The 15,000-nt window shown below is 40.9% G+C and overlaps 1 long non-coding RNA gene and 5 other non-coding genes across 6 annotated transcripts; 2 read left to right on the top strand and 4 right to left on the bottom strand.

Annotated features, from left to right (window-relative positions):
- Window positions 1-421: 421 nt before the first annotated feature.
- Trnar-ucu lies at window positions 422-507 on the top strand. Its single transcript is given in 2 exon segments — window positions 422-458; window positions 472-507. It is a non-coding gene; the product is annotated as a tRNA-Arg (tRNA).
- A 1,781-nt stretch (window positions 508-2,288) lies between these two features.
- On the bottom strand, window positions 2,289-2,394 carry Trnal-caa. The gene is made up of 2 exons: window positions 2,357-2,394; window positions 2,289-2,334 (listed from the first exon to the last, which is right to left on the bottom strand). It is a non-coding gene; the product is annotated as a tRNA-Leu (tRNA).
- A 175-nt stretch (window positions 2,395-2,569) lies between these two features.
- On the top strand, window positions 2,570-9,368 carry LOC116082547. The gene is made up of 4 exons (XR_004115355.1): window positions 2,570-2,703; window positions 2,808-2,895; window positions 3,045-6,863; window positions 9,048-9,368. It is a non-coding gene; the product is annotated as an uncharacterized LOC116082547 (long non-coding RNA).
- On the bottom strand, window positions 6,572-6,643 carry Trnad-guc. The gene has a single exon. It is a non-coding gene; the product is annotated as a tRNA-Asp (tRNA).
- Window positions 9,369-9,881: 513 nt separating the features above from the next.
- On the bottom strand, window positions 9,882-9,954 carry Trnak-uuu. The gene has a single exon. It is a non-coding gene; the product is annotated as a tRNA-Lys (tRNA).
- Window positions 9,955-10,698: 744 nt separating this feature from the next.
- Trnam-cau lies at window positions 10,699-10,770 on the bottom strand. Its single transcript has one exon. It is a non-coding gene; the product is annotated as a tRNA-Met (tRNA).
- Between the last annotated feature and the right edge of the window lie 4,230 nt (window positions 10,771-15,000).

Raw genomic sequence — 15,000 nt, 5'->3', positions numbered from 1 at the left:
TGATCTGAAGCTTGGAACTAGAGAGGCCAGACTAAATGAGATAAGAATTTTGTCTTTGTGGTGACTTTCTTTGTTTTACTTTGTTTTTTTTTTTTTTTTTTTGTTTTTGTTTTTGGAAACAAAGCCTCATTATTTTAGCCCAGGATGGACGGGAACTCAAGGAAATCCTTCTGCCTCGGTTTCTAAATTGTTGAGGTTACAATCTTGTGCCATCAAGTCCGGAAAGTTGAGATGGATCTTTGGTTAGACATTTCCGATGGAATCCACCTGGGACAGAAAGTTGTGTTGAGGATCGCGTGTTTTGGTTGTTGCACATTTCGGTGTAAAGTATTACAGAAACAGGAAATGTCGTTTATAGGAAACAGTGCATTGATACCAAGTAAATACTGAGAAGTCCTAGGAAGTTGACAAGTTACAGGTGGGCTCTGTGGCGCAATGGATAGCGCATTGGACTTCTAGCATGATTGAGAGATTCAAAGGTTGCGGGTTCGAGTCCCGCCAGAGTCGACGGTATTTTGCCTGTGAGAGGTTTCTGACCTTGCAATCAAAGCATGCACTTTTGTCTGCCTTCTGCTGCATCATCATTACTTTTTCGCCCAAACACCGCCGCTGAGTAAGAATAAGAACTCAAAAGGTCTGAAGTGCCCCTTGGAAAGCTTACTTTATATTATATTATATTATGTTATATTGTATTATATACTTAAAGTTCTTCTCTTTTTCCTTCATTGTTTACAATGCTTGCTTTCTACCTGCTTAAATTCCAGAACTCCCTCCCTTCCACCCTTTGCCTTAGAAAAAGTTCCTTGGCAGCACAAAGATTTCATCTCAAAAGCTTGATTGAAATTCAATATGCTTTTATGTCTGTAATAGATTGTGACTTAAAACAAGGAGCCATGGAAGTTCTCACATTACCCCAAGTGAATAATACATCTTTTTTCATTCTAGAACACCACTTCCTTAATTCCTTTGGCCGGTGCCTTGTTTGTTTAAAGTATCCTGTGCATCTTCCTAGAAATTTACATATTATGTACATGTTTAATAAATATGTGACATAGACTATTTTAGGTAATATTCCTAAGAATATGTATTGTATAGATATTGAATAGGTACATATTTATGTATGTACTATATGTAAATATATACTGTTATTTTATGTGTTGTGATATAGTTTAATATGTGGTGACATCTTATTCTTTATCTAAAACATGTAATATTCCATAGATTAGTTATACTATTCTATTGTAAACACCTCACATTTTGTTTTATGAAGCAAAATTGGAAAAGTATTATGAAAAGGCTTTGAAGTAAATTAAGCACAGACATTCTCTGAAAGATGTGCTCAGAAAAAGGATGCTGCACTCCTAAGTGTGGGCGGGGCTTCTCAAGATGAAATCTGAGCGTTTTAAGGATTGCTATATACACTTGGAGATAGAGGCTTGCCAACGGGGTTGCGGGCCCACAGGTTGAGGACACTGGTTTAGACTGTCGTCTGTGCCATACAGTAAGACCACAGCCCACCTCAGGCATTCAGTTCCTCTAAAAGGTTCCTAAGTGCTGGCAATACAAAGCGTGATATCATCGGCCATTGTATGGTACCCATTTGTAAGGTATAGTCAGAAACTACCCTCATGTAACGAATGAACAATAAGGACAGGGTAAATGAACAGTAACAGATGTAGGAACAACCTGATCAACAATAAAGACGCTTAAGAAGATACAGGTACAAGATCAAAACGCACCGGGAGGCGAAGAAAAACGTGCAAGCAGAATACCTGAAGCATAAGAACAGCTAACCCCCTCAGTTCTCTGCAGATGTATATCAAGAGGTGCTTCTCTCACCACCCCTCACTCCGCTCTCACTCCCCAGAAAGTCTTGCAGCTTAATGTGGCAGAAGACCACAGGGGAAGTTAGGTTGAGCAAGACTGAAACAGTTGGAAGATACAAAAAAAAGAAAAGAAAACCAGAACAGGTGAATTATGTGATTGAATCGACCATGGGCAAAACTGTAACAAATGGCCAGAAGGAATAATCAGAAATAAACACTAAAAAAACCTAAGCATATTAAAGACTTTCCTAGCTGTATAGATGGCTGAGGCTAAAGGGTCAGTTTGAGTTCAAGGGCGCAAAATAGAAAAATAAAAGAATGGGTCAAAATACTGTGTTAAGAAAACTAGAAGGCGCAAAGTCAGATAACTGAATTAAAGAAAGTCCTTTCTAGCGGGTACAATCAGCTAACTACAGATTTCATTATGAAAGGTGCAAGACCAAAAAAAAAAAAAAGTGATTGTGTCAGAAGTGGGATTCGAACCCACGCCTCCACGCGGAGACCAGAACCCTCTGTATAGGAAGCGAACGCTTGAGTCTGGCGCCTTAGACCACTCGGCCATCCTGACACATGTACTGGCTTGCTGGAATAATCAATTGTTAGGAAAACGAGCAAGTTCCTGGTTCTGGCCAGAGTACTGGAATGAAAAATTTGAACTTACTGAAAGTGTGAAGTGAAACTGGGAGTGGTAGTGGAGTGAGGAGGAGGGGGGAAGTAGGGAGTGACACACACTTGAACAGTCCCTCCCGGGAGGCGGCGGCTGTGACTTGCAGTTAGGATGTCCTGGATCCGAGTGCCGGAGTCGGTGTTATGATGTGAAATTTCCTGAATCCCGGGCAAGAGTTCTAATAACTGAGTAGAACTTCGGCCAACTCCGGTAGCGTTCTCTCTTTTCTGGCAATGAAATTCGCAGCCCGATTGCACCTTCTCGTTGGCATTTTCCACCCTGATCCTGATACTCTTTCCACTTTTCTTCTACAGGTTTTGATACTCTTTATTTGATGATCTGGAAAAGGGGATGTGAACTGAAGGCCTGTGATCTCTGACATGGATGAACGGAATGAACTGAGTAAGGCGTGGTCCTTCCTAGTAACAGAGTCTGTTCCAGTCTCTCTTCTGCCCCCTGTCTTCTTCCTACCCTCGCTCCATTTGCCTCCTCTCCCCGCTCCCTTTTCTCGCTGAGACCTTTGATCCAGTGTCCCTGCTTGCTCTTCACAGGTGAACCCTTCGAGCATTGTAGAAACTAACAGAAAATCAGCTACTGCGCTGCTTGCTACCGGGCGTCTCTACGGGTGGACAGACGTCAAAGGAAAGTCAATTGCTGCCCTCTCCTTCTGTGTAACTTCCTGATCTAACTTGAACGTAACCACTATCACAGCACAATGTAGATTAGTAGCAAAGATGCATTGAAGTCTGAGCGAGCGGGATGTGATTCACACTACATCTCAGAACGTTGTCATGTTCTAGGTAGGGGGGTGGTGACAGTAGTGACAAAGCACTGGTGTGAGGGACACCAGAAGGGAAACGGGAGCCATCAGCTTAATCTGTAATATGATTAATAATAATGAACAGCAAAGGATGCAGCCCGCGTGCAGACATCTAGTATCATCATTTACACATAGCGAACTTGGTTCCACCCTAGACGAGGGCCGTCCTGGGATACTACATCAGTTTCTCATCTAATGAGTTCACAACAACACAAGACAGATGCTTGGTGGCAAGCACCTTTACCTATTAAGCCATCTTTAAAGTCCTGAAAAAAAACCTTTGATAAAGCCTAACTCCTGGAACATAGATATTCAGAATGGTTTGAGCAGAACTAGCAAACAACATGTTATATGGAGAAGCTTTTAAAGCAGTGGTTCTCAACCCGTGGGTCTCGACCCCTTAGGGTTGAAACACCCTTTCACATGGGTCAAAAATCAAATATCTTGCATGTCAGATAGTTACATTATGATTCATAACATCAGAAAAATTATAACGACGAAGTAGCAATGAAATAATTCTGTGTTTGGGAGTTACCACAACATCAAGAACTGTATTATAAGGTGATAGCATCAGGAAGGTTGAGAACCAGTGATTTAAAGGCTATTGTTCCTTTAAGTAAAAATATCTATAATCTATCATAAGACTTGTCAACACTTATGATGACCAGGGGGGGGTGAATGGATCATATTTGAAATCAGCCAATCAAATGAACCCCTGGGAAACAGACCCAGACTCTCTTCTTCTCTGTTGTCACCTTTGCCTATGTCTTCTGATACTACAGGGATTTAAACTATAGTTCATGAATCAATGACTATTGAGTGACCTGAAAAAGCTAGCTTGGGTTAAGTAGTAATCCAGTCCTTAATGAGTTGGAGTGTGAGTCTAAATGAAATAAAAAAATTAAAAACAAAAAACCCAAAGCTATTAAAAAAAAAACAAAAACCTGATTTTGGTGTCTGTAAGTGTGAGAAACACACCTAGAATGGCGGCAACATCTTTTCCCATTCTTTGGTTCTCTTGAGGATTATTCTCAGTTGCTCCAACATTTCTAAACACAACCTCTTCCTCCTTGTTCTACCTACAAGCTAGCAAGGCAGCCTGATCCCCAAGGGTCTCTAATGAACAACTCGCTTCTGCAATCATTAATTCTTGGGATAATCCTTATTCTTTCTTCAGTCACAAAAATTATTTTTCCTAGCTATTTAATGTCAGTATAGTATAGAGGTATTGAGATAAAACAGGTGGCCAAGCCAGACTTTTGGTAGTCCCCAAAGCCAAGGAATCTTTCAGCTCTTCCCCAAAACTTACGGAATTAAGTTGTTTCTAGGATGAACAGAAGCATGGGTTTAGAGCCCAAGAACTGGCAGGGCACTGAGTTTTTATTCCAACGGTCCAGGCTTTGAGTTCCCGTTCAGGCAACAAACATCAATTTTGACTTTGGCAGATTTAATCAGAATAAATCAATTATCATTATAGAAATTAAAACCTGGTCTGCCTTTACTCAGTTCTATCTTCCAACTTGAATGGTTTGTGGGTTCTCTGAAGTTTAGAGTTGTGGTCATAAAAAGGAAAAACAAACAAGCAAAACCCCTTTGATTTAATTATTTAGCATTATGATGGTTTTATGTTCCCTTGTCTGGTATAGGAGGGTTTCTTATTCTAGAGGTAGGGTCAGCTTGGTCCTGCTCACAGACAGACTCTGGAGAGCTGTGACTTTTGTCTTTTGATCTCAGAATTCTTCGTGTGTCACATAACCACCCTGCAAACAACTGTCTAAAATCCTAACAAGTTTTATGATTGTGTGAGAGCCTACAACAGGTCTGCACAAATTCAATCCAGACACAGTCCCAGGGTGAAGTGGACACAAAGTCCCAACCCCTAATCCTGAAGCTATTTGCAATTGGTACCTGCTCTTGAGAAGGAAAATCAACTACATTTTAGGCCATGACTCATGCTCGGGCATAGTTGTTAACCAACACAAAATGAATTCTCTGTGTGCTTTTGTGTTGTTATGGGAGAGTGTATGGTCTCATAGGAAATACTGCTATTTCCAACTCTCTCTCTCAAATTGTGTGTGTGTGTGTGGGGGGGGGTGGATTGGGAGAATCTGGAAAGAATTGGGGTGGGATATGACCAAAATACATTGTATAAAAAAATATGAAATTCAAAAATAATTTCAAAATGTAATTTTAAAAAGCATCATGTTGGCTATTGACTTTATGGTTTTCCTTACAATGGCATTCTCCTTACCCCAATGATTTAAATAATCTATAATGAATTGTATGTATGTATGTGTGTCCAATATTATATGGACTTTTTTGAGACTTTAAATGGAGTTTGGGCAAAAAGTCTTTTTTACCTGATGTATGGTGGATATTCAGATGGTGGGTTATTCTTCAGGCAAGTCGAACGTTGTCTAAGGTAGTTCTGGAAATCGCAAACTTGTCTGACTATAAACTTTAGATGTGATGTTTGTATGTTCTAAAGCCCTATAGAGGGAAAGGGGGCTTGTAGATTATTGATAGAAATATAGTTAAACAAATTTTGAAGAGTATAGCCTGGGTCCACCCATGGAGGAGGATAATGGCCAGTTCTGGGCTAGCCTGGGCTGTAAAATTAAAGCCTATCTCAAACAAACAAATAAAATAAAATAAAATAGAGCTGGGGTTGTAGACCTCTTGGCTGGCATGTGTAAGACTGAATTTTTTTCTAAAACACTGGAAAGAAAGGAAAAGATGATTTGTGGGGGTGGAGGGTATGTAAATGTGACTTTTTGAGAGCAAAATAATTAAACAGTTAATTTCCAGTAAAATGATAACCTAAGATTTGATTCTCCCATAGTTTTCATTCACCAACTTCGAAATTCTGACGTGGAAACTGACGTCTTAAAGTTACAGATACAAGGGGAGTAGTCACTAAGCTTGTGAGCTAGTGGCTCTGAGCCCCACAGCCCAGCTCGGGTTACTACTGCCCCTCCCGACGTTCCCCTATCACCCTGCTGAAGGACCCGGCTTCATCTCCCAGAGAATCCTGGGGAGGGTACTGAAATAGATGAACCCAGCTTAGAATCAGTGGCGTTGAATGAACGTTCCTCTCGGAAAGGTCATAGAGGCTGTCCTAATCAGACTGGGTGTTGTGATCTGATTCAAAACAATTGCAAAAAACGCAGCCCCAGATAGAGCTCATTTGGTGACCACCAAACAGACTAAGGTCATCGTCCTTGGTATCCCAAAATAGAAACAAATAGCGCTGGCGACCTCCCCGTCGGGGAATCGAACCCCGGTCTCCCGCGTGACAGGCGGGGATACTCACCACTATACTAACGAGGAGAACAGTTTGAGCTTTAATGATGTTAAGTGAAGTCCCAATGAAGTGATGTTTTCTTCCCCCTTTTCTTTTGTTTCCTTTTCCTTCCTTTTTCGTTTCCTTCTCTTTCTCCCTTCTTTTCTCCCTCCTCACCAACGCCCTCTAGGCAAACACAAAGCTCTTCATCTGCCAAGAACAGCTAAGACACAGCCCTTGTTTCAAATAACAGCAAAGAATAAAAAGGTAAGGAGTCGTGTGCATAAGCTTAATAAACAACATCAAATAAATATTAAGAGCTTTAAAATTTGTCGAGAGAGACAGAGAGACAGAGAGACAGAGAAACAGAGAGACAGAGACAGAGTCAGAGAGAAGATTGTGAGTCCAAGCGTAGTGGCTCAAACCTGTAATCCTAGCACAGCGGAGCCAGAGGTGGATGGATATTTGTAAGTCCTCAGACCAGTCTACATATCAAGTTCCGGGTCAGCTAGGGCTACAGAGACCCTATCTCCAAAAGACAAAGCAAACAAAAGATGAATTGTAAGTGGGAAGGGATGTGGGGAGGGAGTTTGCTTGTGCACTGTTAAGAAAGCAAAAAAGAGCTGGAGGGATTGTTCAGCCGTTAAAGGCTAAGTTCACACTCCAAACACCAAACTACTGAAGGTTGTCTTGTCTAAGGAAAGGACAAGAACCAGGCTTCGGCTGAGAGAGGTACTAATCCAGATGACTAACACGGAAACCACAACTTTCTAAAGATGTTAGAGTAACAGATTAACCTCCTTCTAAGGAAGACACTGCTGACCTAAATGAAGGGAGAGCTATATTATCATATTTATGAATATCTCGCTGACATTTTATCTTCTCAGATTAATATATCTACTCAACATGATTCCAATTAACTTTATTTCCCCCCTCTCTTTTATTTTATTTTTGCTTTGTGTGAGGCAGTTTCTCTCTATTTCTATGTAGCCCTTGCTGTCCTGGAGCTCCATATGTAGACCAGTCTAACTTGCCTGCCTCTGCCCCCTAGTGCTGGGATTAATGATGTGTGCCTTACACCCAGCTATCCAATTAACTTTCAAAGAATTTTCCCAAGAATTTAGTAAGCTGGTTGTAAATTGTTACTGCTTTAGGCATAGACTGTATTATATTTCTATGATTAAAGTACATCCTTCCAAGTGTTGAAAGGGTTTACTTAGGAGCTGGGTGTGGTGCCAAAGGGCTGTAGAGTAGGAAGGTCCCTGGATCTCTGTGTTCTTCTCCCCAGTGTGGCCACCTTGGATATACCTCCTTTGCCTGTCCGTTTTTAGTGTGGCTCTTTTAATTGACTTATTGAGAATAAGTGGCAGGACCTTACATGGCACAGGTTATAACCTCCAAGTTCAAAAACAATGGCCATGAAATGACAAAGACACATTTTTGGGGGTGTCTGCCACTCACAGTGATTTGACTGTGAGCAGAGAGAAAAGATAGAAGTTCCCGGCTGCTGCTGGAGTCATTTACTCTAGGTATATTTTTCTATTGCCATTTCAGCAGCATATGCTGCTTTTAAACCTCTGCTTGGTGAAGCTAAAAAAACGAGTGCATATGCCTTGAAGTACAGCTTTTTTTCTAACAGGAATCTGAACAACAATCTTGAGATAAGTTGTTTGGAATAAAACTTCCATTTTGAATAGGGGTCACACAAAGCTTACATTTTCAAGACTTCCCTGGGTAACTAACATTCTGCTTCATAGAGGGTAATTTGACTGGATAGTAACAGAATTACGTATGCATTAGTCATTTCTCCCAACAGTCTCAGTTCTAACAATTTATCCTGAAAATCTGTATCCAACATAAAAGATATTCATTTTTTTATACTCTGTTGTTACTGGAGAATACTGAAAGTAACATGAATGGACAAGCATAGGAGAACATTTGGATATAATAGACTGACACTTCTTAGCCTTGGGGGACTTCCACTTCTATAAAACCAAACAAGAGGCAGCATAGATGAGTCTCAGCAGAAGACAGGAGGATGGGCCATTCAGTTCCAGTCTTGGCTACCGACAGACTTAGAGGCCAGCATAGGCTACATGAGACTCATAAAGAAAGAAAGAACAGAAAAGGATGAAAGTAAATGTCTCTGATGTGCTATCTTTGGTCTCAGACAGAAGAAGAAATTCTTAGACTGTATTTGTGTATCATTTCCTCTATTAAAATAAAGATACAGGATAAAGCCAATGACTGGTGTGATTCTTTGGGGTGAATAGGAAGAAATTGGAAAGCAGAAAAAGAAAGGGAGTGGTGTGATGTCACCTTCTTTATCTTTTCCCTACTTTAACTTTGAAAATGTTACATTTCATGTATGTATAAAAGTAACACACTAGAATAAGGGACATAGTGAAAGTGACATAGACTGAATTCTTTTATTTCTCTTCTTTTTTAAAGACAGGCATTCTGTAGCCACAACTGGCCTCCAGCTCGTGGTAATCCTTCTGCCTCTATCTCTCCAATGCTGGGCCATCATGCCTGGCTAAACCTAACTATTTCAAATGAAAAAGAATGAGGCTGAAAGTGAACACAGTGGACTTGTGAAGAGAGCATTTGGCTCCTACTACCAGGCTCAAGGACCGAGATCCATAACGCGGAGTTCTCAGCACCTTTGCTGTAAGTGAACTGGTCTAGCAGGTTGCGCAAAGAAATATGAACTCAAAGGCTAAGATTAATCATTTTAAAGGGGTTATTTGGAGACAGGTTACCACATAGCTCAATGTGGCCTGGAACTCAGTGAGTTTTATTTTATCTGTATTAGTATATGTTAATTATACATAGTGAGTTTCATCCTGATGCTTTCGTTACATATGTATGCAGTATTCACTCCCCATTCCATAGCCTTCTCCTATCTCCTAGGTGTCTCACTCCAAAACCAGAGCCATAAGTTGGAAGTTAAGGCTTCAAGAAACATGGTATTCCACAAAGCATTCCTCCAATCCCTGGAGCCCAGGGCTCTGAGGAACAGGCAATCTGTTATACTTAAACAAACGAGCAGATTTACTGTATCTGGTGCCAGGCCTTCCCTCTTCCCTATTCTTCACTACAAAACCTGATCCTAAGGCTCTGTTCAAAGACCCTCCTCCTTTCCAATGCGAAGAGAACTTTAAAGGATGGCTTCCCTACTAACTCCAACACTGGATATTTTTACTTAGTTCATTTTTATTTCTTTTGAAGAAAGTCTTGTTTTGATCGAGGTTTTATTCTTCCAGCACAAAAGAGTCATCCTTCCGCCTGAACAGGGACTTGAACCCTGGACCCTCAGATTAAAAGTCTGATGCTCTACCGACTGAGCTATCCAGGCTCTTATAGAACCATTCTCTCTCATGATAAAAGTGATTCACTAATCATTAAAATCTGTGAACTATAAGAATTCAGAGTTTATGTGTGTCTGTGCCCAGCCGCCCAAAAAGTAGCAGCTTTAGTGTTCTGAGTAACAGTACAATAACCAGATCTTTTTTTTTTTTTTCGGGAATTCAGTTCAAAACGTTTATTTAGTTGCACAATTATCATATATTTATCTCGGGGAGGGGGCGACCAAGTTTAGGGTGATAGCTCCTTAGGGGAACACTTAGGTCATAACCCAATCCTGCTCCTTTTCCTACCCTTCAGAAGTCACGACGACTCGTGGCGGAGACAGGTGGTTCCAGTTCATCTATGCTCTTTCAGACTTGACAGTTTTCTGAAAGCTTACTTAACCCCGAAGCTCTAACCAAGCTTCGGTAAGTTTGTTACATTTAAAAATCTGGTTTTGGGTTTAGTACTCAGGGCCTGATGTAAACTATGAGACTGAGCTGGAGCCATAGCCTCGCCACAGTGTTAGTTTACAGTCAAGAAGCTCTGAACGAGAGGCAGAGATGGTTACAAAACCTGAAATACAGAAAATAAACACCACGGTGTTCTGTTTCCCATTATGTTGAGATTCTTTAAAACGTTAAAGATTTCATAAGGCCCAGTTTTCTGTTTCTACAGTACCATCCTTTCCGATTGCTCTCCAATCCTTAGGACAAAGCTACCCTGGCAACGTAAAGGGAAAGAAAAGGAAACCTAGCAGAGGATGGTTTCGATCCATCGACCTCTGGGTTATGGGCCCAGCACGCTTCCGCTGCGCCACTCTGCTATGCAGACTAGTTACTTCCCAGTTATATATCAATTCACAAACTTCTACTAATCCTTGTGTATCCATTTTCTGGAATTTGTATCTTTTTTTTTTATTAGATGTTTTCTTTATTTACAATATCTCCTTTCCCAGGTTCCCCTCCAAAAATAAATAAATAAATAATAAAAAAATAAAAAACCGAAAACTAAAACAATCCCCTGTTCCCTCCCCCAGAATTTGTATCTTTTATCTGGGGTTCACCTTAAGTTTTCTTTCAAAGTTGTCTCTAAGAGTAACGTGTCTTTGCAATTTATTTAAGAAAGCCGAGCCCAGCCGGGCAGAGGTGGCACACGCCTTTTACTACTATAAATGAATACACTGTATCTGTCTTGAGACAGCACCAGAAGAGAACATCAAATTTCATTACCGGTGGTTGTGAGCCACCATATGGTTGCTGGGATCTGAACTCATGACCCAATTTGGAAGGGCAGACGGTTCTCTTAACCACTGAGCCATCTCACCAACCCAGAGCATACTTTTAATTCCAGCACTTGGGAGGCAGAGACAGGTGGATTTCTGAGTTCGAGGATTTCTGAGTTCTACAGAGTGAGTTTCAGGACAGCCAGGGCTATACAGAGAAACTCTGTCTCGAAAAAAAAACAAAAACAAAAAACCAAACAAACGAAAAAAGAAAGCCAAACGCCAAAAACCTTTCTAAGAACGTATACCTTATTAGTAATAGTATTCCATTGCTTTGGACTGATAAATTTAGAATACAGACCCACCCTCTCACACCACTTTCCGTCTCAGCCTGGGTACTGGACTTCTGGCATGCTCTTGTTCTCCCTATACATTCAGAAAGCCTGTTTGTCACTTTCTTCAAACACTCCCACACTGCCTTGCTTTGGGAAGTCTGTGGCATGCAATTGCTCTCATGAATTTTTTTTTTCATTATTCTTTTCTCTCTTGATGTACGGAGTATTCAACTCAGGGCTAGGCAAATGCTCTACCATTGAGTTATATTCATATATACATATATTTACACACACACACACACACAAGTTGTAGCTCGGCTTGACCTTCGGCTTGGTATGCAGCCGAAGCTAGCCTTGAACTCTTGATCCTCCAGCCTCCACCTTCCCTCTACTAGGGTTAGAAGTTCATGCTATCCTGACCTGCACTGTTCAAATTTTTATATTGAGGCAGGGTCTTGCAAAACTGCCTAGGTTGGTCTTGACTTGAGCTCCTCCTGCCTCTGGGATTATAAGTATACATAAAAAAGAATTATATTTATTTTTCAAGATAGGGTTTCTCTGTATAGTCCTTGTTCTGGAACTCATACAGTACACAGGCTGGACTCGAACTTAACAGATGTACATCTGTCTGTCTCCCAAGTGTAGGTAATAAAGGCAAATGCTATCACCTCCCCTTGTCTTAACAACTGAAATTGTTATGTCTTGTTTTGTTCTCTGTTTTGAGGGTCACTTTGTAGCCTAGAAATTTCAGGAATCCCCCTGCTTCAGCCTACTGAATGATAGGATTGCTCACATGACCCAAAACAGTTCATTTGTTTTATTTTTAAACATGTGTCTTATAGGCTAAATTAAAATGGTAGTGTTCGCATACTATAATGCGCTAGTCAAAGCCTCGATCCCTTTTATGGAAGAAGGGTGTACAGGAGTCAGTTTTCCCTGCCTACCTGCAGCTCTAAGCTTTCTCGAGAGTCTATGCCTAGAGGTTATAGAGTGAGGAGCCAGCACTTCTCAGGGCCTTCTGATCCTACTTATGTTTCCTTAAGCACGAAGGTTACAGACGTGCATCGTCATACCTGGATTTACATTCAGAATTTCAACAGAACTTTCCACCTCTTTTCAGGGCTGCGCATTTCATTTTTCCCTGGGTCTGGGAGTCACACAACTGCTCTGCTGAGACAATTCCTGCTGCTTACTTCTCTTTCTTGAGCTTCCCAGCTTTCTTTTTCTAACCCTTCAACAAATCTGCTCCAGATGCTCAGCAATTACAGTAAGGGGATTCAAGGGAAGAATCTGGAGCCCTAAGTTTGACATCTCAGTGCTCAGTGTTACTTAAACTAATTCCTCAGTAGCTTTTGTGGGCATGGTCATGGGCATATATGGAAATACCTTTAACGTGAATTATCTTTCAGAAGGGACATAAAATAAATTTAGAAGATTCCAATGAAGAATGTCTGTAAGAACTAAATATAGGAAATATTGAGTGCTGGTCCTAGCAGAAGGCATATTCATTTTTTAGTTAAGTGAGAAGTGACTTTCTGTTAAATAATGGATTTCACTACAGCATCTTTATACACATGCATCACTGTTTTGTTCTATTTTGTTCCCTTCCCACTTGTCTCTTCCTTCTGATTTGCCTTCCTCCTTCTGAGTTTTTCTCCCTTCTGTTCTCATGACAGACACAATTACCTGTTACCTTCTGTAAGTGTGATCTCTTCCTTCCTTCCTTCCTCCCTCCCTCCCTCCCTGTCTCCCTCCCCTTCTTCCCTCTTCCTTCCTTTCTTCCTTCCTTCTTTCTTTCCTCATTTCTTTCTCTCTCTCTCTTCCTTCCTTCTCCTTCCTTCTTTCCTTCCTTCTTTCTCTTTCTTCCTTTCTTCCTTTCTTCTTTCTTTCTTTTTCTTCTCCTCCTTCTTCTCTTTTGTTTTGTTTTTGTTTTTGATACAAGGTTTCTCTTTGTTGTGCTGGCTGTTCTGGAATTGGATCTGTAGACCAGGCTGGCTTGGAACTTCTAGATCTCCCTGACTCTGCCTCCCAAGGGCTGGGATACCACTGCCTGGCAAAAGTGATATTTTCATTGAAAACCCCCTACCCCCAACTCCCTTTTCTCCTCCTCCTTTCCTCTTCCTCTTCCTCCTCCTTCTCTTCCTTCATTTATTTATTTATTTCAGACATTTTCTCTATTCTAGGGTAGCCTCAAACTCAGGACAATTCTCCTGCCTTAGCCCCTTGAATGCTGGGGTTATTTGAGAAAAGGTTCTTATCTGTGGAAGATACTAGCAGTCCTACTTGTCTACACCAATGTTAGGTTCTTTTATCTGGAGCACAGATGAGATAAGGGATGAGCACAGGAAATAGGAATGCTTCTGGGAGTCCTCCCTGAGATCCTTTAAAAAACAAAACTGAAAAGCTTTTGTCACTGTCACACACTGTATTTTCTGAGTCTCCATTTGATAACTCCTTTTAGCTACTAATTTTACAAAGCATGTAGTGTTCTCTTCATTCTTGCTGATTTCAAACTACTGGCTTTCATCACCTCTAAGAACAAATAAAACAGGATAACTTATATCCTGAGACATATTGGGTTTACACTTGCATAATTTGCAATCATATCCAAGAACTCCACCACTTTGGCTTTTCTTCTTTTTGCTAATATCTAAGCTTGTGAGCTCATTCTTCCTGTCTCCATTGTCACTGTGTCGAGTAATTTGTTTTTATACCGCCCCTGCCACACCTTCATTAAATCTATACACTTTTATAGCTGCAAATGTGTAAGCTAATAATTTCATTCTAGCTTTACAATTTGAACTTGAGGGATACAGCTTGGTTGGTTAAATGACTCCAAGAAATTGCCTTCTAAAGGCTAGAGTTCTGAACTTCTATTCAGTTAGGAACCTTTCACATTACTTTCTTTTTCCTCTATTATTTCAACGTCCTCTTTATTCAGACTCTTCCAGTTCTCCTTTCTGGTTTTTGTAGGAGACTCAACATCCATCTATTTTTCTCCTCCTACATGCAAATGTTGGTGGTTTTGTACTGTTATTACTTCTTTTCTTCTGAATTTCTTTTTTTTTTTCTTTTTCTTCTTTTTTTCTTTTTGGTTTTTCAAGACAAGGTTTCTCTGTGTAGCCCTGGCTGTCCTGGAACTCACTCTGTAGACCAGACTGGCCTCGAACTCAGAAATCTGCCTGCCTCTGCCTCCCTCTTCTGAATTTCTTTGGATGGAATCATCAAAGTCTTGAGTGACATTACAGATGTTTGTTATATTTATCTAAGAAAGTTGTTTTGCTGGTAGCTGAGACTAGCAGGGTTGTAAGGAGATAGAACAGCTGGGTTGGCAGCACGGGGGTGGTGTGTGCACTGTGAGCTAGAAGGAAGCTGGAGCAGGGAAGGAGACAAGTGGGCCAGGACATGCAGCAGGTACTTGTGCTACCGAGCTGTCCCGCGCTATCTCCCGCCAGCAGGAACAACGCGGCACACACAGGATCCTTCTGCAGTACAA

This window comes from Mastomys coucha, unplaced genomic scaffold (assembly GCF_008632895.1).
Source record: "Mastomys coucha isolate ucsf_1 unplaced genomic scaffold, UCSF_Mcou_1 pScaffold7, whole genome shotgun sequence".
NCBI classification, from domain to species: Eukaryota; Metazoa; Chordata; class Mammalia; order Rodentia; family Muridae; genus Mastomys; species Mastomys coucha.
The sequence above is the reverse complement of the archived record's forward strand: the minus strand, read 5'-3'. Positions and strand labels throughout refer to the sequence as shown.